The sequence below is a fragment of the Hydra vulgaris genome, chromosome 12 (genome assembly GCF_038396675.1).
Source record: "Hydra vulgaris chromosome 12, alternate assembly HydraT2T_AEP".
NCBI lineage: Eukaryota > Metazoa > Cnidaria > Hydrozoa > Anthoathecata > Hydridae > Hydra > Hydra vulgaris.
Genome location: NC_088931.1, coordinates 10,641,385 through 10,652,696, shown reverse-complemented (window position 1 = coordinate 10,652,696; position 11,312 = coordinate 10,641,385). Strand labels below are relative to the sequence as shown.

General features: G+C 27.5%; 1 long non-coding RNA gene across 1 annotated transcript; it reads right to left on the bottom strand.

Annotated features, from left to right (window-relative positions):
- Positions 1 to 428: 428 nt before the first annotated feature.
- LOC136088203 (uncharacterized) lies at positions 429 to 5,042 on the bottom strand. Its single transcript, XR_010642156.1, has 2 exons — positions 3,249 to 5,042; positions 429 to 623 (listed from the first exon to the last, which is right to left on the bottom strand). It is a non-coding gene; the product is annotated as an uncharacterized LOC136088203 (long non-coding RNA).
- Between the last annotated feature and the right edge of the window lie 6,270 nt (positions 5,043 to 11,312).

Below are 11,312 nucleotides of genomic sequence, written 5' to 3'. Positions count from 1 at the left end.
GCATTAGATGCGTATAAAGACAGGTATACAATACGACGCCTACTGAGTATCAAACTCGCATTTGAAACTCTTGTAAACACGTATAAAACACGATAACCAGAGAATATTCAATACGATATTTTCCTGGTATTACATGCGCATTTAAAACTTTCCAGAATACGCATTATTTACGAATATTTGTTAGCCATTTTATCGTGTCAAACGTGCATTAAAAATAGACATCAGATGCGTATAAAGACAGGTATACAATACGACGCCAACTGAGTATCAAACTCGCATTTAAACACGTTTAAAACACGATAACCAGAGAATATTCAGTACAATTTTATTAACTAATATGAATTCATAAAATAATGATAATGACTAGCAGTAAGCAACCCGTAATACGGGTTATGAGTTATTAAATCATTAATAACAATAAAAACACATTAATAACTTGATATATTATCTAAAAAATTAAATACAAATTTATCTATAAATGTTTTAACTTTGACTATCCCTATCAGCAACGCCATTGCTTGTAGTTAACGACATAAAGACCGCATTAACATCAGTTGAGTTCTTTTTAAAATCTACACAACACAAGTACCAGAAAAGGACAGTCAAGTAAAGCCTGCAAATACCTAAAAAAAGACATGAAAAAAAAATTACAATTTTTAATTACAAAAGTACTATTTGCATTTTATTGTTAGTAGAATTAGGATAATAATAACAGAAAATATATGAATCTGTCATTTCAAAAAGGGCACAAGTCAGTGGTGTACACTGGAGTTTTAGATGTTTGAGTTTTGACACTTACAGGCATTGTGAAAACTTCAAACTTTTTATGTTTATGCTTATATCAAAAAAGAATGTTTTGCAAAGAATAGGGGTGATTGGAACTTGGGAACAAGAAAACCCTAATTTTTGGGCCATCCCAGTCCTTAACATGGGAGCAACGAATTTATAAAATATTTTCTTCACTATTTTTATCTAAATTCATATTATATTTTATCTAAATTCATATTCATCAAGAAATTTCAAGTTTCATGCAATAGTCTCTTAGTGTTCAGTTTTTATGACCCTGCAATGTTTAGAGCCCCCTTTTGAGGGGGGTTAAAACTTTATATGGTCATAGTTTTTAAAAAATAAGAGATTATTGCATGAAATTTGAAATTTGTTGATGAATATAAATTTAGACAAAAATAGTAAAGAAAATACTTTATAAACTTGTTGCTCCCACATTAAGGACTGGGTGGGCCCAAAAATTAGGGTTTTTTTGTTCCCAAGCTCCAATCACCCCAATTCTATGCAAAACATTATTTTTTGATATAAGCATAAACATACAAAAGTTTGGAGTTAACACAATGCCTGTAAGTGTCAAAACTCAAACATCTAAAAATCCAGTGTACACCACTGCAAGTCCATTTACTAAAACTTTTCAAAATCAACAAAAATATGATTTTTATTAAAATAATGTCTAGGTTGCTAAAGAAATTAAACAAAGAAGTAGATAAATAAAGAACGCATATAACTTATGTATTTTTTATTTTTTATAAAAAAAACATAAATCATACAGAGATTTTTAATTCAAACTTATAAACTAACTGCTAAAAGTTTTGGACTTATGTCTTATTATCCTTTTCGACTTATGTCTTATTATCCTTTTCGAAATGACAGGTTTATATATTCTGTCTACAGAATAATTAAAAAAGATTATAAAAAGGCTAGACAACACAATGTATACATTGTTACTATAGTAACGCTGGCAAATAACACCACAACTTAATAAGATATTTTATTAACTTAAATACTTGGACTAAAAAGATTTTATTTATTTCAATATTTGAACAATCAAGGGACAATTATAGTTAAACAATTTGAGCAACTATATCATAAAATAGCAAGAAACTCGTAAAATATTTCTTATAAATGGTCATTATCATTTGTGGTTTTAAGAAATACGTAAGAGCTCAGTAATTACATAAGTTTTATTAAATCTCCCTCTCATCTAAGAGAGAGAGAGAGAGAGAGAGAGAGAGAGAGAGAGAGAGAGAGAGAGAGAGAGAGAGAGAGAGAGAGAGAGAGAGAGAGAGAGAAAGTAAGTGCTTCCAAAGCAGCATGTTAACAAATGTAAAAAAGCACAGAATAAATAGTAGTAACTGGTTTTATTATGTTACCAGTAAACAAAATTATTTTTATCTTGATTGAAAGCTAATTTCCAGCATTTCTTAATTAAGCTCCAGCTTCTCTTTAACTATTGACTAATGATTAATAGAGTAAATTTCACATCATACTAAATTTACAAAATTAAAACCATGTTTCAACAGTTAGCTAACTAATCAAAAGATGACAAAGGGAAGACAAACTAAAAAAAAAAGAAAAAAGAACATATTTATGATAGAAATTATAAAGAAAAAATAAAATTATTTGGATTTAAAAGTGTTAATTGTTACTATAAATAGTTAAACTCATACTTTGCTTTGTTCTGAAGTGTCTAAAGTAAAATCAAATTAACAGACATTAACACTGCTTGACACTGAATTCTGTAAAGTAAGTTTTCTGCACGCCGAGTTGCATTTCTTACATTTCAACAACGATTAGTTTCATCCTGCCTAGATCTATTTTTTTCATTTGACAACTATTTTTCAAGTTGCATATTAGCATTTTACATTAAAAACTTCGTTGAGCCTAATACTATCTATTTCAATTTCACTGTTATCATTAAACATATTACCAGTAATCTTACTATTGTTACAATTGAATAAATGAACGTAAAAGAATCTTACAAATTGTGATCTTTTCTAATCAAAGACTTTATTTGAACTTAAGATTTATTGAAATCCATATCTTTTTATATGTTTACATACATAAGTCGTTTATCAAAAATATAAAACAATATTTATTTACATTTAATTTAACAAAGAATCTACAATGCACAAAATTATTTTTACCTTAATGAACAAAAATAATAAATGCACAATAATGTATATATATATGTTTATATATATATATATATATATATATATATATATATATATATATATATATATATATATATATATATATATATATATATATATATATATATATATATATATATATATATATATATATATATATATATATATATATACTGAAATATAGGCATTTAAGTTTATGAACATTCGTATCAACAAATTACAGTCAGTTTTCCATGTTAAATACACAAAATATATATCTAATATAATATATATCAAATATAAAATAAAACAAAATAGTAAACTTACTCAAACCAGTATCAGTTACACCGTTTGAAGTAAATAAAAAAAACTTCAGTTCTTTTCAAACACTCTAAAAAATAACTTTCAGCTCTTTCCAATACCAATAAAAAACAAAAAAAACTTGCTTAGCTGAGTTGCCTAGTTTATAAGAATCTGAAAACAGATAAGTAAAAAACCAAGAACAAACAAACATTTATTTGTTAGAACTACTATATTTAAACAAATTAAATTAACCAAAGAATAACACCAATTCTCCTTAAAAGCTAAAAAAAATTTTCAGCTCAAATTTGCTTGCAGACCTTGCTTGTAAAATAAAATGTGAATAAGAAACACATTTAGAAAAGCCTAGAAAAAATTCATAGAAATTTACATACATTTGTTCTTTTATATTGCATAAATCCATCATATGATAAATCTGAAATGAAAAAATGTAATGGATAAGTAAATACAAAGAAAAATATCAAATATGAATCGAAAATCAATATATCTGATAGAGATAAAAAGAAAGCAAATCATGTTGGTACTTCATGGTTCTAAAAATTCAAATTAAGATATAAACAAAATGTATATATGGCAAAATGATTTTTCTTGAGTGGCTTTTAGTGAATGATTAAAAGCAGTGAGTTTCAATAATAAAACCACTTATAATTTTTAACAATAGACACCAACATAAAGGTAAGCCAAATGTAATAACATTAGTAACATAAATAACAACTTTACGCAAAATCTTGCTCAACACGTTTGCCAAATCACACACTTTGAAAACATGGAAACAACATAATATAAACATAATATAAACTATAAAACAAAATACATTTATTTAACTTTATATAACATATATGAACACCTCATATAATATTTATATACATAATAGATACATTTTATAGTATTTTAATGACACATTTATAAAACAATTACATAACAGTGTTATGTAATTGTGATTATTACATATGTGTTATTAACACATATTACCACATACATATATTTATCAAAAACTTTTTAACTTTGAACATAATATAAACATATATGCAAACTATAAACATATATAACTTGAATTGCGCGAACAAAAAATTTAAAAATGACATGAAAAAATCTAAAAAGATTCATATATATATTCATATATAAAAACATATATCTCGTAATAAAATATCAAATTATAATCATATTTAATTTAAATCAAATACTTATTGAATAAAGAACAAAAAACAGATAGAAGAACTGCAATCCTTATAACAAAACTTAACGTTTAGCAACAATAAAATGTCAGTGTTGGCTCGAAGTTTTAAATTATTTTTCTAAATTTTTTAAAACAGTAAAAAAAAAAGGTAATAGTATAACAGAAATGTTAATAAAATAATAATCAACATAATAAAATTGGCAAGTTATGAAATGATAGGATTTATAATATATTTGAATTATATTAATATAGGACTTCATAAAACTAAATAAATTTAAAAGTAGTAATAAATATTTTTATGATAAAGTTTTAGTAACTTTTTTAGTACAAAAAAAGTAATGTAACTGTATTGGAGATATGCGATACTGCTTAAGCAGAACGATATCTCTTCATACAACTTTTCATGTATTCCTGACTATTCCTTTTCATTCCAGACTAACTTTTTACTAAATTTCTCAAGATAAAACTTTTTAATTTAAATTTTGTTTTTACAATATCAGTTTAAGCATGCGCTTTAAAGCAAAGATTTTCGTTTTTCCGTTATATCTTGATATTTGATCAAAATCGGGTACGATATCGTATCCGATTTTAATCAAATATTAAATAACACGTATTTTTTATAAATAAGTGGTATTGAACTCGAATTCGGAACTTAAAACTAAATGCGTATTTTTCTGGTATCAACGGCGGTATGTTATACGTGATCAATACTCCGAGTATTTACAATACTAGATATGCCGACTGGGCTGTTACCAGGTATTAACTAGGTCCTTTGCAAAGATTGGTTCCAGATTATTCCCAAACGTGCTGTGGACAACTCTGTCAAACTTTCTAAAAGTACCAATGAATCAAAGAAGAAGATCGGGTATTCTTTGGGCCAAATAATCCACTCTTTTTAATACAACACTACTTGCATTTTCATTCGAACTTCCTCCATGGTACCTTTGATGCAATGCATTTATCTCACTTGTCCAATCTTTAAAATCTCGCCGAAAGGAAACTACGTATATATATCCAGATGGTAGACCAAACCCATGTGTAGCTCTGAAGGAGGTATAATATCTAGTACTAACTTATCATCATCTTCTTAAAGAAGATATGGGCAAACAACACTCTTAAAATACTACATATTATTGAAAGGGTTCTTGTAGCATCGACATATTGCTGATGCCAGTGTCTAAGTTTTCCATAAGTTCTAAGGCTTCCAGACTCAGTACTTGACTCACACCAGCTACATGCAAACTTCTCCCATGATTTAAAATTCCAAGCAGAGTGTTGATTAATTTCATATCAGATTCCAGTGAAAGTTTACACCTTGATAGTTGCACTAAATCCACCATCTTAAAGAAGTTGTTGTTTGTTTCAGAACAGCTTTTAATGAGTTGTTTGAGACCATTGTATGTCCCTGACATATTCCCATCTTCAGATCTATGCAATTCTGGATTAAACAAGCTTGCAATTATCTTTAACAACCCACCACCAGAATCAATCATTATCCTTACTTAAGTGGTTGTTGGATCCTGATTGCAATGTTTCATTACAAATTTCAAAAGTCCTGACAAATCTCTGATAAAAACAAGATCTCTTTTTACTTCAATCATTTTTTATTTACTTTTCACCTCATTGAGATATTTGCAGTGCCATAAAAAGAGGATCATTCAGAGGTTGTGTTTAGTTTACTAATTTTCCATATTTAGTTCATACTTCATAACATTTTTTCTCAATTTTTGTAACATTCGTTTAGACTTAAACAAAGCAAGCCTTTACTAAGTTTGAAGTTTCTTTCAGAATAATGTATTTTGCTCCTTTCTGTTTAACTCCAAAAGTAGCTGTGATTAGAGCACCTTCTGTAGATAGTTTAATTTCAGCACCACTATCTTCGTCTTCTTCTACGTATATTTGCTTAAACATAGAAGAAATAACTTTTTTTTTGAGTAATACTTTTTGATTGAAATGCTAACTTTTCAAGATTTTTGGACTCTCGGCCTGGTGAGCGCGGATGACATTTTCACAAGTTGTACAATTCTTACAGTCTCTATTGGTCACAAATTAGTCTAAGTTAACTGTGGTCCACTTTTCCTTAACATTTTTGGGTATATCTTTATCTGCTTTTTTCTTGAAAATATATACCTTGCAGTTTGGGCACAGTCCATTAGGATAGGAGTCAACAACAAAAGAATAGTTGTTTTAGCAATGGATTTTCATTAGATATTCTAAACTTGCAGACAAAGGAACTTACTTGAGATTTTTATGCAGACAGCAAACGTATATCAATCTTCTGAATTGGTTGTGGTTTCCTTTTTGGAGGTACTCTTTCAAGTTATTTGCATTTCAGTGGTTATTTACTTTCAGAACCGGTTTATGTACATAAACATTTTCATAAAAATAAATGTTTCAAAATGTGATGAATTTACAATTTACAAAAACTTCTGAGCAACTCCTCAGGTCTTATACTGATTATCTGTGGAGAAATTTAAGGAGTGGTTTATAGTAAAGTTCATTTCTACTTTTTCCATTAAAAAACTTTCTGAACAAAGACATACCTGAATAGCAATGGAAACTCTTGTTTATTAAAATAAACTAAATAAGTTTTAGGTAAAAAAAATCTTCAGTAAAAAACAACAACAATAATGCAGGGAGCTCTAACTGAATAAAGAACATCAAAAGAAAAAAAAGCTTTGTATTAAAAACGATGAAAGAAAATACGAAAATATTTTAAACACAATAATAGTGAGAACGATACATTAGAATTGCAACATTTTAATGAACATTTGATTAAAAACAACATTTTTGCGCGTATTCCCATTGGGCACAGTACGTTTTATAAACGTTCTTTGGGCGTTTCTATTAGGTTTAAACCTAATAAAAACGTATAAAGAACGTTTTAAAAACGTACCGTGCCTACTTGGTTATAAAGTTTTAATTTTTTTCTCATTATATATAAATATAACTTTATATTTTCTCATTATATATAAATATAACTTTTTCTTAAAAGTTTTAATCATTCTTTAATTCATTTTTTCATTTCTTAATTCTGTATTCTTAAACGTAATAATTGAAAACCTTTTTATATAATTTTAAATATTTATTTTGTTTGTTTTTTATTTTTGCTCTGTGTTCGTTTATTATTGAAAATAAATATTGGAACTTACTATCTTTATTTTTTTTTTCTACTTTGTATTTATATTTGATAACATTTTTAATGACAAGTTTTAATGACTATATTATTTGCGGATTATTAGGGACTTGGCGATTATCTTGTCTTCTTAGTTTTTTTTAGTTTTATTTATTTCGTCAGTAATAAAAAAAGAATATAATACCGTATTATATAAACAAAATCTACATCTAAAAGAAGACAATATTTTTTTTTTCAAAATCACAAATTTTAAAAATCAAAAATTTTTTTTCAAAAAGTTTTTGCCGCGAACGCACGTGTTTTTGACTGCTCTTCAAGAATAATAAGTAAAAAATGTGAATAACGATCAAAAATATCGAAAAAATTTTTACAAACATGTTTGAAGAACAAAAAAGAACATTTCTTAAAGAAACAGAAAGGTTATTAAAAGACCAAGACAAGAATTTCACACAAATAGTGAGTGGAAATATAAAAATAATTACTGATAGACTCGACAAAATAGAAAATGAATTAAATGTAAACAAGGTCAATATGCGAAATATTGAAAGATTTAAACGAATCGAAAGATTTAAACGATGTGAAAGAAAGTCTCAACTTTCAAGAAGAAAAAATAAAGGAAGAATTAAAACAAATAAGGAAGAAACATAATCTTGAAATTAAAAATACTGACTTAGAAAACCGCTCTCCACGAAACAACATTAGAGTCGATGGTCTGAAAGATTCACCAGGAGAAAGTTGGAGTGATTGTGAGAAATCTGTGAAAAAAATATTTACAAACAACCTTAAAACTTCAACTGAAATTATCGTGAAACGAGCACATCGAGTTGGGTCGTACAAAGAAGACAAAACACCAAGGACTATCGTAGTTAAACTTTTAAACTACCAAGAAAAAATTAAACTTTTAAGTTCACTTAAAAACCTAAAAGAAAGTGAAATATATATAAATGAAGACTTTGCTAAAGAGACGATGGAAGAGAGAAAGAAACTTTTGGAAGAAGTTAAAAATCTTCGCAACCAAGGTAAGTACGCAACTACTAAATTTAATAGCTTTTTGTCGCGAATTTAGAAAGTAACAAAATTTTTGCGTATTTTTAAATTAAGAAAAATTTTTGCGTAAGTTTGAGCCATCGAAGCAAAGTTAATTCTCTTAACTAATGGCTAAACAAACAATAGATTACAAAACGCAACACTTTGATATTTTCAAATCGGCTAATAACTTTTTACTTAATAACTCTTACAATCCAGATTTGCATTTTTTTAATGAAAAAAATTTTAACTCGCGGTTTTTTTGAGTTAGGAACTTTTAAAAATGAATTAAAATTATTAAACAGTAACTACACATAATGTGATACACATAAATATAAGAAGTATAAATAACAATATTGACAAACTAAAGCATTTTCTTATAGAATGTAACTATTTGTTCAGTATGATTTGTTTAACAGAAACTTGGTGTTCTAACGAATCATCCAGAATAAATTCAAACCTATTTATTCCGAACTACAAACTAATATCTTATGAGCGAAAAGTTCAAAAACGAGGAGGTGGAATTATGACATATATTCATAATGATCTGACTACTAAAATTAGAGACGATTTTTCGGTTTCTGATGCCGATGGTGAGGTCTTTACAATTGAAATAATAAACAAAATATAAAAAAAATATACTAGTGCCCACCTGTTACAGACCACCTGAAGGTGATGTAAAAAACTTTTCAAATCATCTAAAACAAATATTTCTAAAAATAACAAAGAGCACAAAATATTATTCTGAACATGTACATTAATTAATTTAAACCATTTTTGTGTATAGTTTAATAATATATGTGTCATAATATATGTGTAAATACATTTATACATTTATTATAATTTGCACATTCTAACACCTCGTGCAATATCTGTCCTGCTTACTCTATGCTATCTTTCTAATTCATCTTCTTCTGACTATCGCTCTAAATTACTTCGTTCTTCTTAAATTCACTTACTCTTGGACAGCAATGCTGGTGATGACGCTCATTGGTGAGCTAAACTTGTCTTTGCTGGCCCGGGTATGTGGCCTCTATATGGCAATTAGCCGGAGGAGGGTAAACCACAATACCCACAAAATATTATTCTGTATTAGAGACATAAATATAAACTGTCTACAGTACAATGAAGATGCTGTTTTTTTGACGATATGTTTCAACACTACAACTTTCCTATAATATACAAACCAACCCGGGTAACATTTAATTCAATCACTGCAATAGACAACATATTGACTAATTCATTTTATGATTCTTCATTAAAAGCAGGTGTAATCAAAACGGATATATCTGATCACTTCCCAATATCTTTTTCTTTTTTCAAGATACAAAAAATAATAACTCTAAAATCAAAGTCTATAAACGAAAAATTATTAATTTTACTATTCAACAGTTTAAAGACTCACTATCGGCAGTGAGGTGGGATAGGATTTACCAAGAATGCAACCTTGAGTATACCAACTCCACTTAAAACTTTACATCAAGTATTTAAAAAATATAAATGAAAAAAATCTAAATACTTACAAACAATACAAAAATTTATTTGGAAAAATAAAAGAAAGTTCGAAGAAAAATTACAACTCGAACCAAATAAAAAATGCAACCGGTGACATTAAAAAAACATGGAATGCTATAAAAGAAATAATTGGAAACAAAAAAGTTAAATCAAATAGTTTACCTGCTCAAATAATCATAGATAATATAGAGTTCAGTGACAAAAATACGATTGCTGAATCAACGAATTTTTTTGTTAACATTGGCCCTGATCTTGCCTCAAAAATTAAGTCTCCTAATAACTCATTCAAGTCATACCTAAGTGATACCCAGAGCGAACTAAAATACAAAAAACTAAACTACCAAGAGCTTAATGTTGCTCTAAATTCCTTAAAATTAAATAAAACTCCAGTTATAGATGATATGTAGTAGGGTAGTGGCAAATGTCTTTACAACGATAAATAAACCTATACTTAAAATTTTTAAGTCTTTGATTAAAACAGGAGTTGTACCGGACAAGCTTAAAGTAGCTAAAGTAGTACCAATATTTAAAACAGGTGAAACATACTTAGTTAATAATTATAGACCTATCTCGGTACTCCCTACCTTTTCTAAGCTTCTTGAAAGAGTAATCTATAACAGATTGTATGAGTATTTAATTAAAATAAAATTCTAAATAAAAAGCAATTCGGTTTCCAAAAACAATATTCAACTGAACACGCAATCCCAGATCTAGTTAACAATATATGTGATTGTTTTGATAAAAATAAGTTTGTTCTAGGCATTTTTACAAACCTGTCAAAAGCGTTTGATACTGTAAATCATAAAATTTTACTTAAAAAAATGAAAAACTATGGGATAAAAACATAACCCTTGACTGGTTCAAAAACTATCTAAGCAACAGACAACAATGTGTTTTTTCAGATAATTATAAACATTCAAAACTACTAAGAGTTGAAACTACAGAAGAGGTCCAAGATTCCATTCTTGGACCTCTTCTGTTTCCTTCTATATGTTAACGACCTTACAAAAACCTCGGGTAAACTTGATGTAATTATGTTTGCCGATGACACAAACTTTATTCTTCGAACTCAATCGAAAACCTTTATGAATGTATGAACAAAGAGCTTAAAAGATTAAATATATGATTGAAACTAAATAAGTTATCACTAAATACAGAAAAACATTTATTTTTTCATTTTTTACGATGCATGATATTATGCCATGTAGTTGTAACG